Source organism: Anomaloglossus baeobatrachus, chromosome 5 (assembly GCF_048569485.1).
Source record: "Anomaloglossus baeobatrachus isolate aAnoBae1 chromosome 5, aAnoBae1.hap1, whole genome shotgun sequence".
Lineage (NCBI taxonomy): Eukaryota > Metazoa > Chordata > Amphibia > Anura > Aromobatidae > Anomaloglossus > Anomaloglossus baeobatrachus.
Genome location: NC_134357.1, coordinates 507,111,652 through 507,134,513, shown reverse-complemented (window position 1 = coordinate 507,134,513; position 22,862 = coordinate 507,111,652). Strand labels below are relative to the sequence as shown.

The 22,862-nt window shown below is 50.1% G+C and overlaps 1 pseudogene; it reads left to right on the top strand.

The window, feature by feature from the left end:
- Positions 1–22,862, top strand: part of LOC142312852 (uncharacterized) — an 82,117-nt pseudogene continuing 59,255 nt past the window's right edge.

The window sequence follows — 22,862 nt, the reverse complement described above, 5'->3', positions numbered from 1 at the left end:
ATGGCTAACTGGACTTTAGAAGCGGTTACGGCTTTTCAAGAATTAAAGGTAGCCCTCTGTAAACAGCCAATCTTGGTGGCACCCAACTTCAAGAAGGAATTTGTGGTCCACACAGATGCCTCAGAGCTCAGATTTGGGGCGGTTTTGTTTCGGGAGGTAAACAGTAGAGTTGAGTGAGTACCTAACTATTTGTACTCACTATACTCATAACGAGTACTGTGTAATATTCGCGTATTCGTTCCAAATAGCATGTGCAGTGCAAGTCAATGGGGAAATCTTGCAAATTAACGAGTAACCTGAATGCCGCACTATTTGCTACTCGCACTAATAGCATGGCATTCGAGTCACTCATTACTTTGCAAGTTTTTCCCCGTTGACTTGAACTGCACACGCTATTTGGAACAAATATGCGAGTATTAGACAGTACTCGCTATTAGTATAGCAAGTACGAATAGTTAGATACTCGCTCAACTCTACTAAACAGAGAACATCCAATACTCTACATGAGTGGGAAACTGTCGTCCAGCAAAAATAACTATTCTATCCTGAAGAAGTAATGCTTGGCTATTAAGTGGGAGGTTCACACATTAAAGTACTACCTTTTATATCGATGTTATGCTTAATAGGAGAGAGACACTGCAAGGCCAGCACCAAACCAGCAAAAGCACAGCCACAGACAAAAGCTAGGCAAGCCTTTAAAGGCTGGAATATTCTTCACCCAGCTCACAGTAAATGGGAGGGGGACTTTGACAAAAACTTTCTCAGCTGCTGTCCCCGGACAGCTGGTGTCTGGTTTTGCAGACTGAGTATTGTAAAACACCTAGAAAATGACTCTCAAAGAAACACAAGAAGTGTAGTAAATCAAAGGGATAAAACAAATTAGAGAGATCAAATCCAAATGGAGGAAGACAAACAATACTTGTACCACTCACCACTACTACCATGCATGAACTGCAATAAACAGCATTGACCTGGGCTGGGAAAAGGATTGAAATAGTCCGTCTCATGCTGGACGAGATGATCAGGTGTTGGATATCTTCCAATCACTCCCAAAAAACCACTCCCTCTAACCAGCACAGCAGAATGGACATGCAATGCCTGCCTGGAACCACAGACTCAGACTGGTTGTCACAGACAGGCTAGAGGATAACCGCTCACAAAGCAGGACCCCGAGAACCCTTAAACCCTTTAACCCCTATACAGGGATTTGGAATTACTGCAAGGCCCCGGAGATCGCTACCTGTGGAAGGCTGCAGTCCAGAGGAGAGTAGTAGTCAGGCAGGGTCAAACCAGGAGATGCAGAACAAGGCCAAAATCAACAGACAAGGACGTAGTCAGGAAAACAAGCAGATGTCAAATCCGGATCTGACAGCGAGGTACAAAAACGGCAGGCAGAAGAGTAGTTGTGACGCCCTGGCAAAACCAGGCAGTCACACAATAGGCCCCCGCATAACACCTTCCCTCACAGGGTTACATTCAGCAGACCTGAAACCCTAGTCACCCCCCTTAGGGCAAGACAGGCACACTAGTGGGCGGGACCAGGCGGTTAGGGAACACCCACCTAGGGGTCTAGACAGTAGATCAGTTTTAGAGATTGAGCTTGAAGATCAAGTTGAGAGGAGTGGAAGGCTGGGGCTAGGTGTAGCTCCAGCGGAGGTGAAGCTCAAGTTGACTGGTGCCAGCGTCGGAGCCCTGGTACCTTGGCTAGGTGGCAGACGGTGGTCCCCGTCAGCAGGCGATGGGAAGACGGCAGCCGGAGATCAGAAGTGGACCGGGACAGGGTTGGAGCCCGCCGGTACCGACACCAGAGACCCGACCCTGAAACCGAGCACAGAGGGGGTACTTGGACTCTGAAGCCAAGACCGGAACCAACGGCCTAGCTAATTAACCAATTGAGGGCACAAACGGAGTACAGCCAACCCCGTACAACTACGTCCCCCTTTTCATTTGGCGTGTCTGCGTAACCCCTGGGTCCGGAGGATCCCTCGAGCCACACAGCGGGTCCAGACCCGAGCAGCTCGGCTGCTACAGGCGTGGGGGCGACACATAGTCAAAGAACAGGCAGAGGTCAAAACACAGGGATCACTATTCAAAAAAGAGTGGGAACCAGAAAGCAGAAATACAAAACTATCTCTGGCAGACACCAGCAGACAGGAGGGAGAAATAGAAGGGTGGGGTGTCTTTCCATTGGTTGTAGCTGAATGGTGGTAACTTCAGCTGGAAGACACATGCCACCTACAGTCAGCTAGTGGTACTGCAGGTCCCAGGGAAACCCAGCTTAGTGGATGACCGCAGCCTGCACCCACCAGAGCCACTGACATCAACTCCTCTCCTATCACCTGCACACTCCATGGCGGGAACATGGCGTTGCCTGGTGATCAAAGCAGAAGTCACAGGAGCGGACTCTGGTGGTGACGTGACAAAATACAATCCCACCACTTACTAGTACGAGACACCTGCAGCATCCTGCGTTGCCTGGCAACTGAGGAACACAGTGTCCTATATTCACCGGGCAGTTAAACCAGTGAGAGACATGGTGTCCTGCGTCCCCACACACCCCACCACTCCACTATGCGCAGCTCCCTCAGATTGAGACGGGTTACCTGTGTTAGTAGAACTCCACCCCCAATGCAAACAGACCCCTTCCTGGTAAATGGGGGGAGGGTGGACGGTGTTCCCTTTTGGGCCTGCAGGATAATGGCAACGCTACTGACCAGAGTTGTGCTACACCAGACCAGATTTGCTTCCAGAGGGAAGCACTGAACTACCATTCCTAACAGTACCCTCCTCCCTAAGGCTACTTTCACACATCAGTTTTCTGCATTCAGGCACAATCCTTTTTTTTCCTGATCCAACAGATCTGGCAAAAAATGTAAAAACCGTATGCACCGGATCCGTTTTTTAACGGATCCGTTATGCCAAATGCGTAAAAAAACCGGATCCGTTGGATCCGTTTTGCATCCGTTTTTGCATCCGTTTTGTTCGTTTTTTTTTGCTGGATCTGGTTTTTCAGAACATTGGAGCATGCGCAGTTTACAAAAACGGATCCGGCAGCCGCATCCGTTTTTTGCCGCATTGCGCCGGATCCGGTGTCCATAGACTTCCACTGTAAAACACGCCGTATTGCGCCGTATTCGGCGCAATGTGGTTTTTTTGCCGGACAAAAAAACGTTACAAGATACGTTGCCTCCGGCCGCCGCTTTAATTAATTTTGCCGCATCTGGAAAAAAACGGATGCAACGCAAAGCCATCAATGCAAATCTATGGGGATAAAACGGATGCGGTGCCGGATCCGTTTTACCCGTTTTTTTCCGGATTGTGCCTGATGGAAAAAACCTGATGTGTGAAAGTAGCCTAAGAGACTTCTGGGCTCTCACCACTCTTTTTGTCTGGAAACACTTTGTGGAACTCAGCGATGAGATGGTTGGCATTCATTTTACCTCTCAGGACCAAAGACCTGTCCTCTGTAACATACCCTTTCCAATGAAATGCAGTGGTAAAAGAAGCACTTGCTACATTTTAGTTGTTAGATGAACATTCCCATTAAGTTTCTTGGTCAGGGCACCGGTGATGTTACGAGAAATGTGCTGGTGTAGAGCAGGGGCGGGCTAGGCCGAGGGGCGAGGGGCAATTGCCCCCCGGGCTGCTCTCCCAGGTATTGTAGAGGGCCGGCCGCCTGCTGCATAATGTCATTATAACACACATGGCCGCGCACAGTGAATTGCGCGCGGCCGTGTCTCGTGTACTGTGGCCGGGCACACTGACACTTCTACAGGCAAATGACCGGCCGCATAGTTCAGGAGACCGGCCGCTCGCAGTGCACAGTGCGCGGCCACGTGTGCCATAATGACGTCATGCAACACGCGCTGCCTCCATCCAGCCGAGGAGCATCAGACAAGGTTTGCTACTACATCCCAGTTTCTAGGAGCTGCCTGGGTAGTGGGCGTGACCGGCTTTGTTAGTGGGCGTGGCCATGTTTCCTCCCGTCCACTATAATCATGCAGGCTGCGCCCCCCCACCTACCCTCCTTCCCCCCCTGCGCCCCCCTGCACCCGCCTGAACCTCCCATCTGGAGGTCTTACCTCAGACCCCCGCTTCTATTATAAAGAACTCCATGACACCTAAAGTTTCTTTCTGTTTTCAGCTGTATTGCTGAGGCCCCGCCCCCTAAGGATCACATGAGTGTGACGTCACCACAGGTCCTTTAGCCCGTGGGATTTGATTTTACCATCAAAGAAGTCTGTGGCTGCACGGGAGAGAAGAAGAGAGAAGTGTCCCCCAATCATCAAAAGTAAAAAGCCCCCAGTATGTGTCTGAGTGTATAGGATTGTGTCTGTGTATGAATTTTTGTATGTGAATGTTTTCAAATATGTATACACTTCTATGTGACTATATCTGTGTGTGTCTGTGTATGTGTGTGTGTATGTATACAGCTGTACGCAGGAGTGTGTATATGTATACGGCTGTACGCGGATGTGTGTGTGTATGTGTATACGGCTGTACGTAGGTGTGTGTCTATGTGTATACGGCTGTACGCGGATGTGTGTGTGTGTGTATACGGCTGTACGCAGGGGTATGTCTGTGTACGGCTGTACGCAGGTGTGTGTGTGTCTATGTGTATACGGCTGTACGCGGATGCATACCTCCCAACCGTCCCGGATACAGCGGGACAGTCCCTCTTCTGAGCCTTTGATCCCGGATCCCGCCCGTGAGGCTGATTGTCCCGGCTCCACCCACCCACTGTAGCCCCGCCTCGCTGTTTCTCCCTTCTACTATTCATTACAGAGCCGAGCGCGCACCTACTCCTGTGACTGCTGCTGAGGTATGAATCACCCCCTGCAGCAGAGCGACCCCCCTGCAGCAGAGCGACCCCCCCCTGCAGCAGAGCCCCCCCCCCCCTGCACCAGAGCCGACCCCCCCCAGTCCCGGAGCCTGCGTTTGTCTGCAGCTGTTCTCTGACTCCCCGTGTGCGGCTTCTCACTGCTGCAGACACGCGGGGAGTCAGGAAGCTGAGGAGACCGTGCAATCAGCACTTCTCTCTCCTGCAGATAGCACTGGCCAGTAATAACCTATGCAGAGTGACATCTGCAGGCTTCTATTACCGATCAGTGGTCTCCTGCCTGTGGAGCAGAGCTGCTGGGTCCTAGCTTCCCAACAGCTTCAGCTCTGCTTTATCCTGGCTCCCCTACCAGTTAAAGGGAACATGTCAGCAGAAATTTCACAATAAAAATAAAAGATTCCCCTCTGCAGCTCCTGGGCTGCTTCTAGAAAGGTTCCTGTTGTTATTGTGCCCCCTTTGAGACCTACAAAAATACTTTATGAAGTCTTACCTTTTTGTATGCAAATGTGTTTTTATGGTCACGGGGGCGGGCTGTCTGGCGTCCGTTATTCCCCCTCCTGCCGCTTTACGCAGTCCCCCATTGCTCATTTACATACACAAGGACGCCTTCCTCATGTAACTGTCCTCCCGAAGTTTTGCGCATGTGAACGCTTTTTCAGGTGATTGCGCAGGCACGAGATTATGGGCGGCGCTGTGATTGTCATCAGCAGCGTTAACCAAGTACCCGCCCATAATCTCGTGCCCGCACTTTTCCCTCTGACTCCACCGTTATGCGCAAGTGCTGGCCATATGAACCATGTTACCTATTACTGCTTGCACGAGATTATGGGCGGGTACTTGGATGACTTTGCTGATGACAATCACAGCGCCGCCCATAATCTCGCGCCCATGGTAATAGGTAACGTGGTTCATATGGCCAGTGCTTGCGCATAACGGTGGAGGCAGAGTGAGAAGCGCGGGCACGAGATTATGGGCGGGTACTTGGATGACGCTGCTGATGACAATCACAGCGCCGCCCATAATCTCGCGCCCATGGTAATAGGTAACGTGGTTCATATGGCCAGTGCTTGCGCATAACGGTGGAGGCAGAGTGAGAAGCGTGGGCACGAGATTATGGGCAGGTACTTGGATGACGCTGCTGATGACAATCACAGCGCCGCCCATAATCTCGCGCCTGCGCAATCACCTCAAAAGCGTTCACACTTTGCACAGTGCTCACTCCCGCGAGTGTGGCACTGGGCATGCACAAAACTTCAGGAGGACAGTTACATGAGGAAGGCGTCCTCATGTATGGAAATGAGCAATGGGGGACGGCGTACAGCGGCAGGAGGGGGAATAACGGACGCCAGGCAGCCCGCCCCCGTGACCATAAAAACAGATTTGCATACAAAAAGGTAAGACTTCATAAAGTATTATTTTAGGTCTCAAAGTGGGCACAATAGCAACAGGAACCTTTCCAGAATTCATCCCAGGAGCTGCAGAGGGGAATCTTTTATTTTTTTTGCTAAATTTCTGGTGACAGGTTCCCTTTAAAGGGAACCTGTCAGGTGCAATCTGCACTCAGAGCCAGGAGCAGTTCTGGGTGTATATTGCTAATCCCTCCCTAACTGTCCCTGTATACACTAGCATAGATAAAGGCATCTATAGAAAAAGTATTTTTAAAGAGCTTATATCTTATGCTAATTAGCGCGGGGACTAGTCCCAAGGGCGTTACTTCACTTGGCTAGTCGGCTCATATAGCGTGTTAGTACTCACACAGGGGCGTAATAACATGCTAACATGCTATGCGAGCCGACTAGCCAAGTGAAGTAACGCCCTTGTGACTAGTCCCCGCGCTCATTAGCATAAGATATAAGATCTTTAAAAATATTTGTTCCTGATCTCTTTATCTATGCTAGTGTATACAGGGATGGTTAGGCAGGGATTAGCAATATACACCCAGAACTGCTCCTGGCTCTGAGTGCATATTGCACCTGACAGGTTCACTTTAAAGGGAACCTGTCACCAGATTTGGGGCCTATAAGCTGCGGCCACCACCAGCGGGATCTTATGTACACATTCTAACATGCTGCATACCTCCCAACCGTCCCGGATACAGCGGGACTTTCACGCTTTACGTTGTTTGTCCCGTTGCCACGGGCGGGACGGCCGGCTCCTGGGCTCCGCCCACCCACTCTCCGCCTCCCTGCTTTTCCCTCCTACCATCCTAGTAGACGTGGCATAGAGAGGAGCGCTGCCTGTGCTGCTGCTGGTACAGTAAACTAATCTCCCCAGCGCTGATTTCCCTCCCTCCCCCCTCACCCCCGGCCGGAGCCTGTCTGTGCGGTCGGCCTGCCACCTGTCTGTGCGGGCGCCCCCCGCCGCCTGTCTGTGCGGGCGCCCCCCGCCGCCTGTCTGTGCGGGCGCCCCCCGCCGCCTGTCTGTGCGGGCGGCCCGCCGCCTCATTGTGCGGGCGGCCGGCCGCCTCTCTCTGCGGGCGGCTGGCCGCCTCTCTGTGCGGGCGGCCCGCCGCCTGTCTGTGAAGGCGGCCGGCCGCCTGTCTGTGAAGGCGACCGGCCGCCTCACTGTGGCTGCCTGCGTGTCCGTGCTGGAGGCCCGCCGGCTGCCTGCGTGTCCGTGCTGGAGGCCCGCCGGCTGCCTGCGTGTCCGTGCTGGAGGCCCGCCGGCTGCCTGCGTGTCCGTGCTGGAGGCCCGCCGGCTGCCTGCGTGTCCGTGCTGGAGGCCCGCCGGCTGCCTGCGTGTCCGTGCTGGAGGCCCGCCGGCTGCCTGCGTGTCCGTGCTGGAGGCCCGCCGGCTGCCTGCGTGTCCGTGCTGGAGGCCCGCCGGCTGCCTGCGTGTCCGTGCTGGAGGCCCGCCGGCTGCCTGCGTGTCCGTGCTGGAGGCCCGCCGGCTGCCTGCGTGTCCGTGCTGGAGGCCAGCCGGCTGCCTGCGTGTCCGTGCTGGAGGCCCGCCGGCTGCCTGCGTGTCCGTGCTGGAGGCCCGCCGGCTGCCTGCGTGTCCGTGCTGGAGGCCCGCCGGCTGCCTGCGTGTCCGTGCTGGAGGCCCGCCGGCTGCCTGCGTGTCCGTGCTGGAGGCCCGCCGGCTGCCTGCGTGTCCGTGCTGGAGGCCCGCCGGCTGCCTGCGTGTCCGTGCTGGAGGCCCGCCGGCTGCCTGCGTGTCCGTGCTGGAGGCCCGCCGGCTGCCTGCGTGTCCGTGCTGGAGGCCCGCCGGCTGCCTGCGTGTCCGTGCTGGAGGCCCGCCGGCTGCCTGCGTGTCCGTGCTGGAGGCCCGCCGGCTGCCTGCGTGTCCGTGCTGGAGGCCCGCCGGCTGCCTGCGTGTCCGTGCTGGAGGCCCGCCGGCTGCCTGCGTGTCCGTGCTGGAGGCCCGCCGGCTGCCTGCGTGTTTGTGCTGAATGGGTGTGGATGTTGAGTGGATATGGGCGTGACTGTGAAATGGGTGTGGTTAGGGGGCGTGGCCTAAAAATTTGCCGCGGCGCGCTACGCGCGCCGCAAACTTTGTCCCTCTTTTCCTTCTTTAAAAGTTGGGAGGTATGGCGGATGTGTGTGTGTATACGGCTGTATGCAGGTGTCTGTATGTGTATACGGCTGTACACAGGTGTGTGTGTCTATGTGTATACGGCAGGATGCAGGGGTGTTTATGTGTATATGGCTCTACTCAGTGGTGTGTGTATACGGCTGTACGCAGGGGTGTGTGTGTGTGTATGTGTATATGGCTGTATGCAGGGGTGTGTGTATGTGTACACTGCTGTACGCAGGGGTGTGTGTGTGTGCATACGGCTGTACGCAGGTGTGTGTCTATGTGTATACAACGGTACGCAGGGGTGTTTATGTGTATATGGCTGTACTCAGTGGTGTGTATACGGCTGTACGCAGGAGTGTGTATGTGTATATGGCTGTACTCAGTGGTGTGTGTATACGGCTGTACGCAGTGGTGTGTATGTGTATCTGGCTGAACTCAGGGGTGGTGTATACGGCTGTACGCAGTGGTGTGTGTGTGTGTGTGTATGTGTACACTGCTGTACGCAGGGATGTGTGTATACGGCTGTACGCAGGTGTGTGTATGTATACGGCGGTACACAGGGCTGTTTATGTGTATGTGTATATGGCTGTAGTCAGGGGTGTGTGTATACGGCTGTACGCAGGGGGGTGTGTGTGTGTGTGTGTGTGTATGTGTATATGGCTGTACTCAGGGGTGTGTGTATACGGCTGTACGCAGGGGTTTGTGTGTATGTGTATACGGTTGTACGCAGGGGTTTGTGTGTATGTGTAAACGGCTGTACGCAGGGGTGTATGTGTGTGTGAATATGGCTGTATGCAGGGGTGTGTGTGTATGTGTATACGGCTGTACTCAGGGGTGTGTGTATGTGTATACGGCTGTACGCAGGGGTGTATGTGTGTGTGTGTGTATACGGCTGTACGCAGGGGTGTATGTGTGTGTGTGTATGGCTGTACGCAGGGGTGTGTGTGTGTGTATGTGTATACGGCTGTACTCAGGGGTGTGTGTATGTGTATACGGCTGTATGCAGAGGTGTGTGTATGTGTATACGGCTGTACGCAGGTGTGTGTGTGTGTGTGTGTGTGTAGGTGTATACCGTGTCGGTGTATATGTCTATATATGTGTACACATCTCTGTACTGTATGTTTACAGTCCGTGTTTCTGGGGTTGTGTATGTGTGTAAGATGCCTGTATGTGACGCTGCCTGCCCACCATCAGAGTTCACAGTGTTTTGGATTCAGAGTGTTTTCGCTGCATTGTACAGTACAAGCCCAGTGGATGGGTTTTGTACAAATCCTGTGTACACTGTACGTGTACAGCCCACAGCGAAATCTGACTTGTGGTGCTGCTTCCCGAGCCCTGGCATGTCAATTTATTGCTGTGTAGCCACAAGTGTCTCCACAGAGAGATCAGAAGAGAGACCACAGCGGCCCGATCCCTGACTGTGGGCACAGGCTGCTGTGGTCCCTGCGGAGAGCACTCGTGGCCCTGCAGGAGGGGACATGCTGCGTCCAGGACACACCATGTCTAGACCGTGGGCATGTAGCCTTATAGTGCATTGTGTATGTGTAAAACATTTGTATCTGTAGGACACAACACTAAATCTATACGGGTGAGTGCCCACCATCAGGCGTCCTCACGGTCTGGAGACGCAGCGTGCTTTCTCTGGTGGAGACACTAGGCTCCTGGGCGGGAGATCGCGCTGTCAGTGCCCACCATCAGGCGTCCTCATGGTCTGGACGCAGCGTGCTTTCTCTGCTGGAGATGCTAGGCTCCTGGGCGGGAGAACGCGCTGTCCGTGCATACCATCAGAGTGACTGTCAGCGGATATTCGCTATATTATCCCGCTCAGAGCACTAGCATCGCTGTTAGAATAAATTGACTTGCTGAGGATAGGAAAGCAGCGCCACAGGTCAGTTTATGGAGCGTCCAAAAGAGCCCAGGGGGCCGGAGATTTCTATAAATCCATCCACTGTGCCTGTGCTGTACAATGCAGCATTTTGGACTGTGAAAAACACTCTGCGTCCAAGACGCTGCCGACACTGATCGTGGGCACGCAGCACTAAGGGCTTGTTCACATATGTGTTAGGGAATGTCATTTGTCTTTCCATGTTTATGAAAAGAAGTGAAATTAACCCCTGCAGTGTGAGGTAGCTATGCCACCACCTTATGGCCTCCTTCACGTGTGTGTGTGTGTATGTGGTATGTGTTGTGTCCGTTTTTTTCACGGTTACAACGACTACCCATTATAATCTATGGTGCTGCTCACATGTCCATGTGTTTACACAGACCGTGTGTTATCCCTACGGAGACATATGTTTATTTTTCCGGCAGCGCAGATGGCAAAGGCCAATAGAAGTCTATGGTGCCGTGAAAAACACACACAGCACACAGATGGCATAAGTGTATAGTCCGTGTGCCTGCCGTGTTCTGTACGAGTTTAACATTGAAAATATAGGATAAGCTTTGTAATTGCTGTATATGTAGTTAGCTGGGTTATGGTACTGTATCTATGTAGTTTTGCTCCTATATCAATACAGTAAGCTCAGTTATGGTACTATGTCTATGTAGTAAACTTGTTGTCCTTGCTTGGTGTCCTGTTGCTGTTTCTATGTAGTAGACTAAGTAAGTACAATTTTGTTCCTGTATGGGTACAGTAAGCTCGGTTCTGCTCCTGTATCTCTGTAGTAAGCTCGGTTCTGCTCTCATATCTCTGTAGTAAGCTTGGTATTGATTCCCTTATCTCTGTAGTAAGCGCGATTCTGCTCTCATATCTATGTAGTAAGCTTGGTATTGATTCCCTTATCTCTGTAGTAAGCTCGGTTCTGCTCCCTTATCTCTGTAGTAAGCTTGATTCTGCTCCCTTATCTCTGCCGTAAGCAGGGTTCTGCTTCCTTATCTCTGTAGTACAGTAAGCTCGGTTCTGCTCCCATATCTCTATAGTAAGCTCGGTTCTGCTCCCATATCTCTGTAGTAAGCTCAGTTCTGCTCCCATATCTCTATAGTAAGCTCGGTTCTGCTTTCATATCTCTGTAGTAAGCTTGGTTCTGTTCCCATATCTCTGTAGTAAGCTCGATTCTGTTCCCATACCTCTGTAGCAAGCTCGGTTCTGAACCCATATCTCTGTAGTAAGATCAGTTCTGTTCCCATATCTCTGTAGTAAGCTCTGTTCTGCTCCCATATCTCTGCAGTAAGCTTGGTTCTGCTCTCATATCTCTGTAGTAAGCTCGGTTCTGCTCCCATATCTCTATAGTAAGCTCAGTTCTGCTCCTGTATCTCTGTAGTAAGCCCGGTTCTGCTCCCATATCTCTATAGTAAGTTCGGTTCTGCTTTCATATCTCTGTAGTAAGCTCAGTTCTGCTCTCATATCTCTATAGTAAGCTCGGTTCTGCTCCCATATCTCTATAGTAAGCTCAGTTCTGCTCCTGTATCTCTGTAGTAAGCCCGGTTCTGCTCCCATATCTCTATAGTAAGCTCGGTTCTGCTTTCATATCTCTGTAGTAAGCTCAGTTCTGCTCCCATATCTCTATAGTAAGCTCGGTTCTGCTCTCATATCTCTATAGTAAGCTCGGTTCTGCACCCATATCTCTGTAGTAAGCTCGGTTCTGTTCCCATACCTCTGTAGCAAGCTCGGTTCTGAACCCATATCTCTGTAGTAAGATCAGTTCTGTTCCCATATCTCTGTAGTAAGCTCTGTTCTGCTCCCATATCTCTGCAGTAAGCTTGGTTCTGCTCTCATATCTCTGTAGTAAGCTCAGTTCTGCTCCCATATCTTTGTAGTAAGCTCAGTTCTGCTCCTATATCTCTGTAGTAAGGTCGGTTCTGCTCCCATATCTCTGTAGTAAGCCCGGTTTTGTTCCCATATCTCTGTAGTAAGCTCGGTTCTGTTCCCATATCTCTGTAGTAAGCTCCTTGCAGTTCCCATATCTCTGTAGTCATCTTGGTTCTGTTGCAGTATCTATGTAAGCAGTAAGCGTGGTTCTGATCCCATATCTCTGTAGTAAGCTCCTTGCAGTTCCCATATCTATGTAGTCATCTTGGTTCTGTTGCAGTAATCGGGGTTCTGTTCCCATATATATGTACCAGTCTGTTCATAAAGTCTGTTACTGCTGCTTTAATGCAGTGGCCAGAGATAAACAGGCTGTACGCAGGGGTTTGTGTGTATGTGTATACGGCTGTATGCAGGGGTGTATGTGTGTGTGTTTGTGTGTGTATACGGCTGTATGCAGGGGTGTATGTGTGTGTGTATATGGCTGTACGCAGGGGTGTGTGTGTGTATGTGTATACGGCTGTACTCAGGGGTGTGTGTATGTGTATATGGCTGTACGCAGGGGTGTATGTGTGTGTGTGTATATGGCTGTACGCAGGGGTGTATGTGTGTGTGTGTGTGTATACGGCTGTACGCAGGGGTGTATGTTTGTGTGTGTATATGGCTGTACGCAGGGGTGTGTGTGTATGTGTATACGGCTGTACTCAGGGGTGTGTGTGTATGTGTATACGGCTGTACTCAGGGGTGTGTGTATGTGTATACGGCTGTATGCAGAGGTGTGTGTATGTGTATACGGCTGTACGCAGAGGTGTGTGTATGTGTATACGGCTGTACGCAGGTGTGTGTGTGTGTGTGTAGGTGTATACCGTGTCGGTGTATATGTCTATATATGTGTACACAGCTCTGTACTGTATGTTTACAGTCCGTGTTTCTGGGGTTGTGTATGTGTGTAAGATGCCTGTATGTGACGCTGCCTGCCCACCATCAGAGTTCACAGTGTTTTGGATTCAGAGTGTTTTCGCTGCATTGTACAGTACAAGCCCAGTGGATGGGTTTTGTACAAATCCTGTGTACACTGTACGTGTACAGCCCACAGCGAAATCTGACTTGTGGTGCTGCTTCCCGAGCCCTGGCATGTCAATTTATTGCTGTGTAGCCACAAGTGTCTCCACAGAGAGATCAGAAGAGAGACCACAGCGGCCCGATCCCTGACTGTGGGCACAGGCTGCTGTGGTCCCTGCGGAGAGCACTCGTGGCCCTGCAGGAGGGGACATGCTGCGTCCAGGACACACCATGTCTAGACCGTGGGCATGTAGCCTTATAGTGCATTGTGTATGTGTAAAACATTTGTATCTGTAGGACACAACACTAAATCTATACGGGTGAGTGCCCACCATCAGGCATCCTCACGGTCTGGAGACGCAGCGTGCTTTCTCTGGTGGAGACACTAGGCTCCTGGGCGGGAGATCGCGCTGTCAGTGCCCACCATCAGGCGTCCTCATGGTCTGGACGCAGCGTGCTTTCTCTGCTGGAGACACTAGGCTCCTGGGCGGGAGAACGCGCTGTCCGTGCATACCATCAGAGTGACTGTCAGCGGATATTCGCTATATTCTCCCGCTCAGAGCACTAGCATCGCTGTTAGAATAAATTGACTTGCTGAGGATAGGAAAGCAGCGCCACAGGTCAGTTTATGGAGCGTCCAAAAGAGCCCAGGGGGCCGGAGATTTCTATAAATCCATCCACTGTGCCTGTGCTGTACAATGCAGCATTTTGGACTGTGAAAAACACTCTGCGTCCAAGACGCTGCCGACACTGATCGTGGGCACGCAGCACTAAGGGCTTGTTCACATATGTGTTAGGGAATGTCATTTGTCTTTCCATGTTTATGAAAAGAAGTGAAATTAACCCCTGCAGTGTGAGGTAGCTATGTCACCACCTTATGGCCTCCTTCATGTGTGTGTGTGTATGTGGTATGTGTTGTGTCCGTTTTTTTCACGGTTACAACGACTACCCATTATAATCTATGGTGCTGCTCACATGTCCATGTGTTTACACAGACCGTGTGTTATCCCTACAGAGACATATTTTTTTTTCCGGCAGCGCAGATGGCAAAGGCCAATAGAAGTCTATGGTGCCGTGAAAAACACACACAGCACACAGATGGCATAAGTGTATAGTCCGTGTGCCAGCCATGTTCTGTACGAGTTTAACATTGAAAATATAGGATAAGCTTTGTAATTGCTGTATATGTAGTTAGCTGGGTTATGGTACTGTATCTATGTAGTTTTGCTCCTATATCAATACAGTAAGCTCAGTTATGGTACTATGTCTATGTAGTAAACTTGTTGTCCTTGCTTGGTGTCCTGTTGCTGTTTCTATGTAGTAGACTAAGTAAGTACAATTTTGTTCCTGTATGGGTACAGTAAGCTCGGTTCTGCTCCTGTATCTCTGTAGTAAGCTCGGTTCTGCTCTCATATCTCTGTAGTAAGCTTGGTATTGATTCCCTTATCTCTGTAGTAAGCGCGATTCTGCTCTCATATCTATGTAGTAAGCTTGGTATTGATTCCCTTATCTCTGTAGTAAGCTCGGTTCTGCTCCCTTATCTCTGTAGTAAGCTTGATTCTGCTCCCTTATCTCTGCCGTAAGCAGGGTTCTGCTTCCTTATCTCTGTAGTACAGTAAGCTCGGTTCTGCTCCCATATCTCTATAGTAAGCTCGGTTCTGCTCCCATATCTCTGTAGTAAGCTCAGTTCTGCTCCCATATCTCTATAGTAAGCTCGGTTCTGCTTTCATATCTCTGTAGTAAGCTTGGTTCTGTTCCCATATCTCTGTAGTAAGCTCGATTCTGTTCCCATACCTCTGTAGCAAGCTCGGTTCTGAACCCATATCTCTGTAGTAAGATCAGTTCTGCTCCCATATCTCTGCAGTAAGCTTGGTTCTGCTCTCATATCTCTGTAGTAAGCTCGGTTCTGCTCCCATATCTCTATAGTAAGCTCAGTTCTGCTCCTGTATCTCTGTAGTAAGCCCGGTTCTGCTCCCATATCTCTATAGTAAGCTCGGTTCTGCTTTCATATCTCTGTAGTAAGCTCAGTTCTGCTCCCTTATCTCTATAGTAAGCTCGGTTCTGCTCCCATATCTCTATAGTAAGCTCAGTTCTGCTCCTGTATCTCTGTAGTAAGCCCGGTTCTGCTCCCATATCTCTATAGTAAGCTCGGTTCTGCTTTCATATCTCTGTAGTAAGCTCAGTTCTGCTCCCATATCTCTATAGTAAGCTCGGTTCTGCTCTCATATCTCTATAGTAAGCTCGGTTCTGCACCCATATCTCTGTAGTAAGCTCGGCTCTGTTCCCATACCTCTGTAGCAAGCTCGGTTCTGAACCCATATCTCTGTAGTAAGATCAGTTCTGTTCCCATATCTCTGTAGTAAGCTCTGTTCTGCTCCCATATCTCTGCAGTAAGCTTGGTTCTGCTCTCATATTTCTGTAGTAAGCTCAGTTCTGCTCCCATATCTTTGTAGTAAGCTCAGTTCTGCTCCTATATCTCTGTAGTAAGGTCGGTTCTGCTCCCATATCTCTATAGTAAGCTCAGTTCTGCTCCTGTATCTCTGTAGTAAGCCCGGTATTGTTCCCATATCTCTGTAGTAATCTCGGTTCTGTTCCCATATCTCTGTAGTAAGCTCCTTGCAGTTCCCATATCTCTGTAGTCATCTTGGTTCTGTTGCAGTATCTATGTAAGCAGTAAGCGTGGTTCTGATCCCATATCTCTGTAGTAAGCTCCTTGCAGTTCCCATATCTATGTAGTCATCTTGGTTCTGTTGCAGTAATCGGGGTTCTGTTCCCATATATATGTACCAGTCTGTTCATAAAGTCTGTTACTGCTGCTTTAATGCAGTGGCCAGAGATAAACAGGCTGTACGCAGGGGTTTGTGTGTATGTGTATACGGCTGTATGCAGGGGTGTATGTGTGTGTGTTTGTGTGTGTATACGGCTGTATGCAGGGGTGTATGTGTGTGTGTATATGGCTGTACGCAGGGGTGTGTGTGTGTATGTGTACACGGCTGTACTCAGGGGTGTGTGTATGTGTATATGGCTGTACGCAGGGGTGTATGTGTGTGTGTGTATATGGCTGTACGCAGGGGTGTATGTGTGTGTGTGTGTGTATACGGCTGTACGCAGGGGTGTATGTTTGTGTGTGTATATGGCTGTACGCAGGGGTGTGTGTGTATGTGTATACGGCTGTACTCAGGGGTGTGTGTATGTGTATACGGCTGTATGCAGAGGTGTGTGTATGTGTATACGGCTGTACGCAGAGGTGTGTGTATGTGTATACGGCTGTACGCAGGTGTGTGTGTGTGTAGGTGTATACCGTGTCGGTGTATATGTCTATATATGTGTACACATCTCTGTACTGTATGTTTACAGTCCGTGTTTCTGGGGTTGTGTATGTGTGTAAGATGCCTGTATGTGACGCTGCCTGCCCACCATCAGAGTTCACAGTGTTTTGGATTCAGAGTGTTTTCGCTGCATTGTACAGTACAAGCCCAGTGGATGGGTTTTGTACAAATCCTGTGTACACTGTACGTGTACAGCCCACAGCGAAATCTGACTTGTGGTGCTGCTTCCCGAGCCCTGGCATGTCAATTTATTGCTGTGTAGCCACAAGTGTCTCCACAGAGAGATCAGAAGAGAGACCACAGCGGCCCGATCCCTGACTGTGGGCACAGGCTGCTGTGGTCCCTGCGGAGAGCACTCGTGGCCCTGCAGGAGGGGACATGCTGCGTCCAGGACACACCATGTCTAGACCGTGGGCATGTAGCCTTATAGTGCATTGTGTATGTGTAAAACATTTGTATCTGTAGGACACAACACTAAATCTATACGGGTGAGTGCCCACCATCAGGCGTCCTCACGGTCTGGAGACGCAGCGTGCTTTCTCTGGTGGAGACACTAGGCTCCTAGGCGGGAGATCGCGCTGTCAGTGCCCACCATCAGGCGTCCTCATGGTCTGGACGCAGCGTGCTTTCTCTGCTGGAGATGCTAGGCTCCTGGGCGGGAGAACGCGCTGTCCGTGCATACCATCAGAGTGACTGTCAGCGGATATTCGCTATATTCTCCCGCTCAGAGCACTAGCATCGCTGTTAGAATAAATTGACTTGCTGAGGATAGGAAAGCAGCGCCACAGGTCAGTTTATGGAGCGTCCAAAAGAGCCCAGGGGGCCGGAGATTTCTATAAATCCATCCACTGTGCCTGTGCTGTACAATGCAGCATTTTGGACTGTGAAAAACACTCTGCGTCCAAGACGCTGCCGACACTGATCGTGGGCATGCAGCACTAAGGGCTTGTTCACATATGTGTTAGGGAATGTCATTTGTCTTTCCATGTTTATGAAAAGAAGTGAAATTAACCCCTGCAGTGTGAGGTAGCTATGTCACCACCTTATGGCCTCCTTCATGTGTGTGTGTGTATGTGGTATGTGTTGTGTCCGTTTTTTTCACGGTTACAACGACTACCCATTATAATCTATGGTGCTGCTCACATGTCCATGTGTTTACACAGACCGTGTGTTATCCCTACAGAGACATATTTTTTTTTCCGGCAGCGCAGATGGCAAAGGCCAATAGAAGTCTATGGTGCCGTGAAAAACACACACAGCACACAGATGGCATAAGTCTATAGTCCGTGTGCCAGCCATGTTCTGTACGAGTTTAACATTGAAAATATAGGATAATCTTTGTAATTGCTGTATATGTAGTTAGCTGGGTTATGGTACTGTATCTATGTAGTTTTGCTCCTATATCAATACAGTAAGCTCAGTTATGGTACTATGTCTATGCAGTAAACTTGTTGTCCTTGCTTGGTGTCCTGTTGCTGTTTCTATGTAGTAGACTAAGTAAGTACAATTTTGTTCTTGTATGGGTACAGTAAGCTCGGTTCTGCTCCTGTATCTCTGTAGTAAGCTCGGTTCTGCTCCCTTATCTCTGTAGTAAGCTTGATTCTGCTCCCTTATCTCTGCCGTAAGCAGGGTTCTGCTTCCTTATCTCTGTAGTACAGTAAGCTCGGTTCTGCTCCCATATCTCTGTAGTAAGCTCAGTTCTGCTCCCATATCTCTATAGTAAGCTCGGTTCTGCTTTCATACCTCTGTAGTAAGCTCAGTTCTGCTCTCATATCTCTGTAGTAAGCTCGGTTCTGTTCTCATACCTCTGTAGCAAGCTCGGTTCTGAACCCATATCTCTGTAGTAAGATCAGTTCTGTTCCCATATCTCTGTAGTAAGCTCTGTTCTGCTCCCATATCTCTGCAGTAAGCTTGGTTCTGCTCTCATATCTCTGTAGTAAGCTCGGTTCTGCTCCCATATCTCTGTAGTAAGCTCGGTTCTGCTCCCATATCTTTGTAGTAAGCTCAGTTCTGCTCCTATATCTCTGTAGTAAGGTTGGTTCTGCTCCCATATCTCTATAGTAAGCTCAGTTCTGCTCCTGTATCTCTGTAGTAAGCCCGGTTTTGTTCCCATATCTCTGTAGTAAGCTCGGTTCTGTTCCCATATCTCTGTAGTAAGCTCTTTGCAGTTCCCATATCTCTGTAGTCATCTTGGTTCTGTTGCAGTATCTATGTAAGCAGTAAGCGTGGTTCTGATCCCATATCTCTGTAGTAAGCTCCTTGCAGTTCCCATATCTATGTAGTCATCTTGGTTCTGTTGCAGTAATCGGGGTTCTGTTCCCATATATATGTACCAGTCTGTTCATAAAGTCTGTTACTGCTGCTTTAATGCAGTGGCCAGAGATAAACAGACCAAAGGTGGGCCACCGCAACTTGAGGGCCACTGCCTTATGATTGCCCCCCAGCCTAAAATGTGCCAGCCAGCCCCTGGTGTAGAGCGAGAAATAGTGGCAGCCTGGGAGTGAGTACCAAAGAATGACCACCGCCATGAAGTTGTGGCAAGCCTTGGTGTCCACAAGCCTACACGGCAACATTCCCAGGGCAAGCATGACTGTACTATTGTAGATGCTTCCTTCTCGCTATGCACTAATCCCTTCATCCCACAGATTCCCCTTTGAATGAAGACATGACACCCGCTTGGATAATTTGGCCAAATCGGCCTTTATTATACAAACATGACATTAAATAAATATCTTTCTTTAAAGCGAGGAGGGTTCTTGGAGCTCCAAAACCTGGCGGACGTTCCTGTAAAATTGATAAACCATCCGGAGTTGTCCCCAGCCGCAAACGACCACAAGCTCGGGGACACCATGACCGGAAAACCATTTCCCTAACACCGACTCCCAGGGGACCCCACCCTGGAGAGCCCCAAAGTCTGCCAGGTAATTACCATTCCAAATAAAAGAAGGGGGGTTACCATCCACCTGATGTACAACCCCCCACCACCATTTTCCCACCAACTCCAAGAACCCAACCTCACTACCGCCACCACGAGCATTACCTGAGACCTCATAATGCGAGTCACCCCACCAACAAAGTGCTCGCTCCACCTTCCTGAACACCTGCTAACAACAGGTGCATCCACCGCGCCAACCTGTCCGTTCCAAGCCAAGAAACTCCCCACTGCCCTATCCACCTTAATTTCAGTCCTGTCGATCCCCTCTATCGACCGAACCACCAGTAAGGTTTTGTAGGCACAATATCCGACCGCACCATCTTCACCTCTCGGGGAGGCGGAGCATAGCTGCAGTAAACCTTGGCAAATAACTCCAATTTAATCCCCCATAGGGGGATATCCCCACATCATTTTCACCCGTGTGCAACACCAGCACATCGGGGGCATGGTCCAACCTTAAAATGGTGAAAATCCAGTGTTACCTTAGACCACTCATACCTGGAACCAGATCCAAAGCACTAGAACGTGATCTCTCAACCAACCCAGCTGGCACTCATTCCTCCCCTCAACTGCCATCAGCCCCCCCCCCAATTCAGGGCAGTGACCCAATTATCCAACCAGTGGCGCACCGCCTAGGAGAACGTAGAAAAAACAGGGGGGGGGGGGACATTTTTCCTTTTTTTTTTTTTTAAATTATACTTTTGCAGGAAGTCCCCCACTTTTCCACCTTGATTGAGGCCCAAGACCACCAGTGAGCCTGAGCGATCACCCCCCCAACAAAAATAAATACCCCCTGCAACACTCTACCGACCGCCTTATCAACCTCTTTACTGCTCACAACCTGACCCCCCAATTTTTAATTTATTTATTTTTTTTTTTTTTAAATATTTATTTAAGATGTTTTCAGTTTGACCATTCCAACCAAACATTCCATGGGGTAGGTTAACCCCACAACAACCTGACTCAACATGCCACCTCCACTTGACGATGGAGCCACCAATTCCCCTAATTCCCCAAAGAGCAACTAAGAACAACTAGCCGAAACCACTTCACCTCAAATGGGGGTTTTACTCACTGGTCTTGGCAGTGCCCACTGATCCAAGCAATTAACCAGTCCAGTTAAAGGACTCATCCCGCAAATCCCTCAAAAATTGCACTAAACAGTTTAATGACATCAACCAGACATTGAAACTTACAACCAGGAGTGGTCCTGAGCCATAAATTATTAACCTCAGACTCAGACCTTCCTTCAGCCGACACCCTACGTAACCAACACAGCAGTGCCCCTACCAAATCCTCCTCAGACTCCCCCGTGCCAAATTCCTGATCCCCCGTTGCCTCACCAATCCGCCTCGTATGCTAACCTAGTACCCCCAGCAAAGGATACTGTAATGCATAATAAGCCTAGTGCCCAAATACCACCTCACAAAGCTCCTCCGGCCACTTGCAGCTGGTGGACTCTGCCTCTAGTGCCAGGCACCAAAAGCGATCCCACTACCATTGAAAAAGAGCATTAACGCTAATCTCCAAACACCTGGTGCCTGCACTGCCACTATCTTTGTGCTAAAGCAAAAAAGGCGCCGTAACCCAAAGTGCCTCCATAGCCCTGTTAACGGAGGAGAAACACCAAAAATTAGTTGCCAAAAACACCTGTTGACGCAACGAAAACTGATGTTTTTATTGCTGAAGTAATCCCCCCACATGGAACTGGCCACTACCAAGAAAAACTCGAACAAAATCCGATTCCTGGTAACATACTGCCTCCACCCAAGATTGTGGCTCTATGTCCATCCCCCCATTTGCCCTGCTGAAAGCTCTGTCAACTAACCCAACCTGCCGCTACAGTAAAAGTTCACAATCAAAATAGACCACAAGCTCCAAAACCCTAACGACCATCCATTATAACTACCCAGGAAAATATATCCTGGCCCCCACTGCCAGGTCGTTGAAGAATTCCTCCGGCAACCATATACAAAGCGTGGGGGCCTTGCCCCCGCCATAGCCACCTTCTCACTACCCGAAAAAATTCCGGCTATGGGCACATGCAAAAGCAAATTAAAGCATGCCCAGCAACCACCAAAGGTCTGCCACTGCATTTGATTTTTCTTATTAATTTTTTAAATATATAACCCGCTTTGCGCACTTCAGTGAGGAAAGACACACTTCCTTGTCCCGTAACCTGTACTCAATCCCCCCCCTGCTCTCCATCCTCCTAGAATCAATGGAGATTCCCAAGATGTTCAGACAATTGCCAGGGCCCTTCTTTCTCTCCTGGCAAACTGCTGAACTATCCATGCCCTAGCCCTTAGCAAAGATGGCAAAAAATTGGGGAGCTGACCGCCCCATGTACAGGAAGTTGTCTTTTTTTTTTTTTTTGAGGTAAGACTCATCATCAGCAACCCAGCCATACTGCAACCCCCCATTTTAGAAATGAACCAAACCCTTCCAATAGGCACAACAAAATAGGGCAAACCATAAGTAAACACCAGACCACAAAATATGAACCATCCCAAAACAACCTAACAAATGCATGCTGTCAGGACACCCTAGCAACGAACGGCATGTCAGAAACGATAACTCACAAGTGACCCGGAATTTATTCGGCTCCTTCTTTTGCACTACCCCTAACGAAGAAAAACCACCAGAACCAGAAATGGCAGAGATAAAACTGAACCGCCCAATACCTGCACGATACCTCGCACCAAAATTATTATTATATTTTATATACATTTACTATTATTATTATGATTCTAGAACCCACCGCAGCCTGAACCCTGGTATCTCAACGAGCCGTAAGGCCCCGTCACACACAAGGACAAATCCCCGGCAGATCCGCGGCCGCAGCGAAACCCCGGACACACCGCTTCATCTGTACACAGCCACAAACCTGGCACTGATTGTCCGCAACTTCACCGCGACCACCGATCCGCCGCAGATCCATCCCCGCGCGCGACAAGGCCCCCAAGGCTTTATGCAGTGTCACCCATCCTTCCACTGCCTGAACTACCCATCATTTCAACACCGGGTGTGATCGCCACAAAACCAATGAACCTTCCTTGTAGCAGAGCACCCCTGAACAATTCTCAGGCCCCCCCCCTTTTTGTGTGTGTGTGTGTGTGTGTGTGTGTGTGTGTGTGTGTGTGTGTGTGTGTGTGTCTGGATGCTTGCAGAATGGCACACACCAAAAGCCAGTTAACAAAATCGAAAGTTTAACCACTCACCCTTCTCTATCTGCCCTGACACCGCGACCCCCACCACAAGATGTGGCCTAACTTGATGACCAACCGGCGACCTGCCTCAACGCCCGACACCCAAAACGGAAACGGGGGACCCCATTGACCCGACTTTTGCCTGCTCCACACGTTTCGGCAACTCCTTCCCAAACCCTAACATGCTGCAGACCCTACTAACTGACCCCACAGAGGCCCCCCA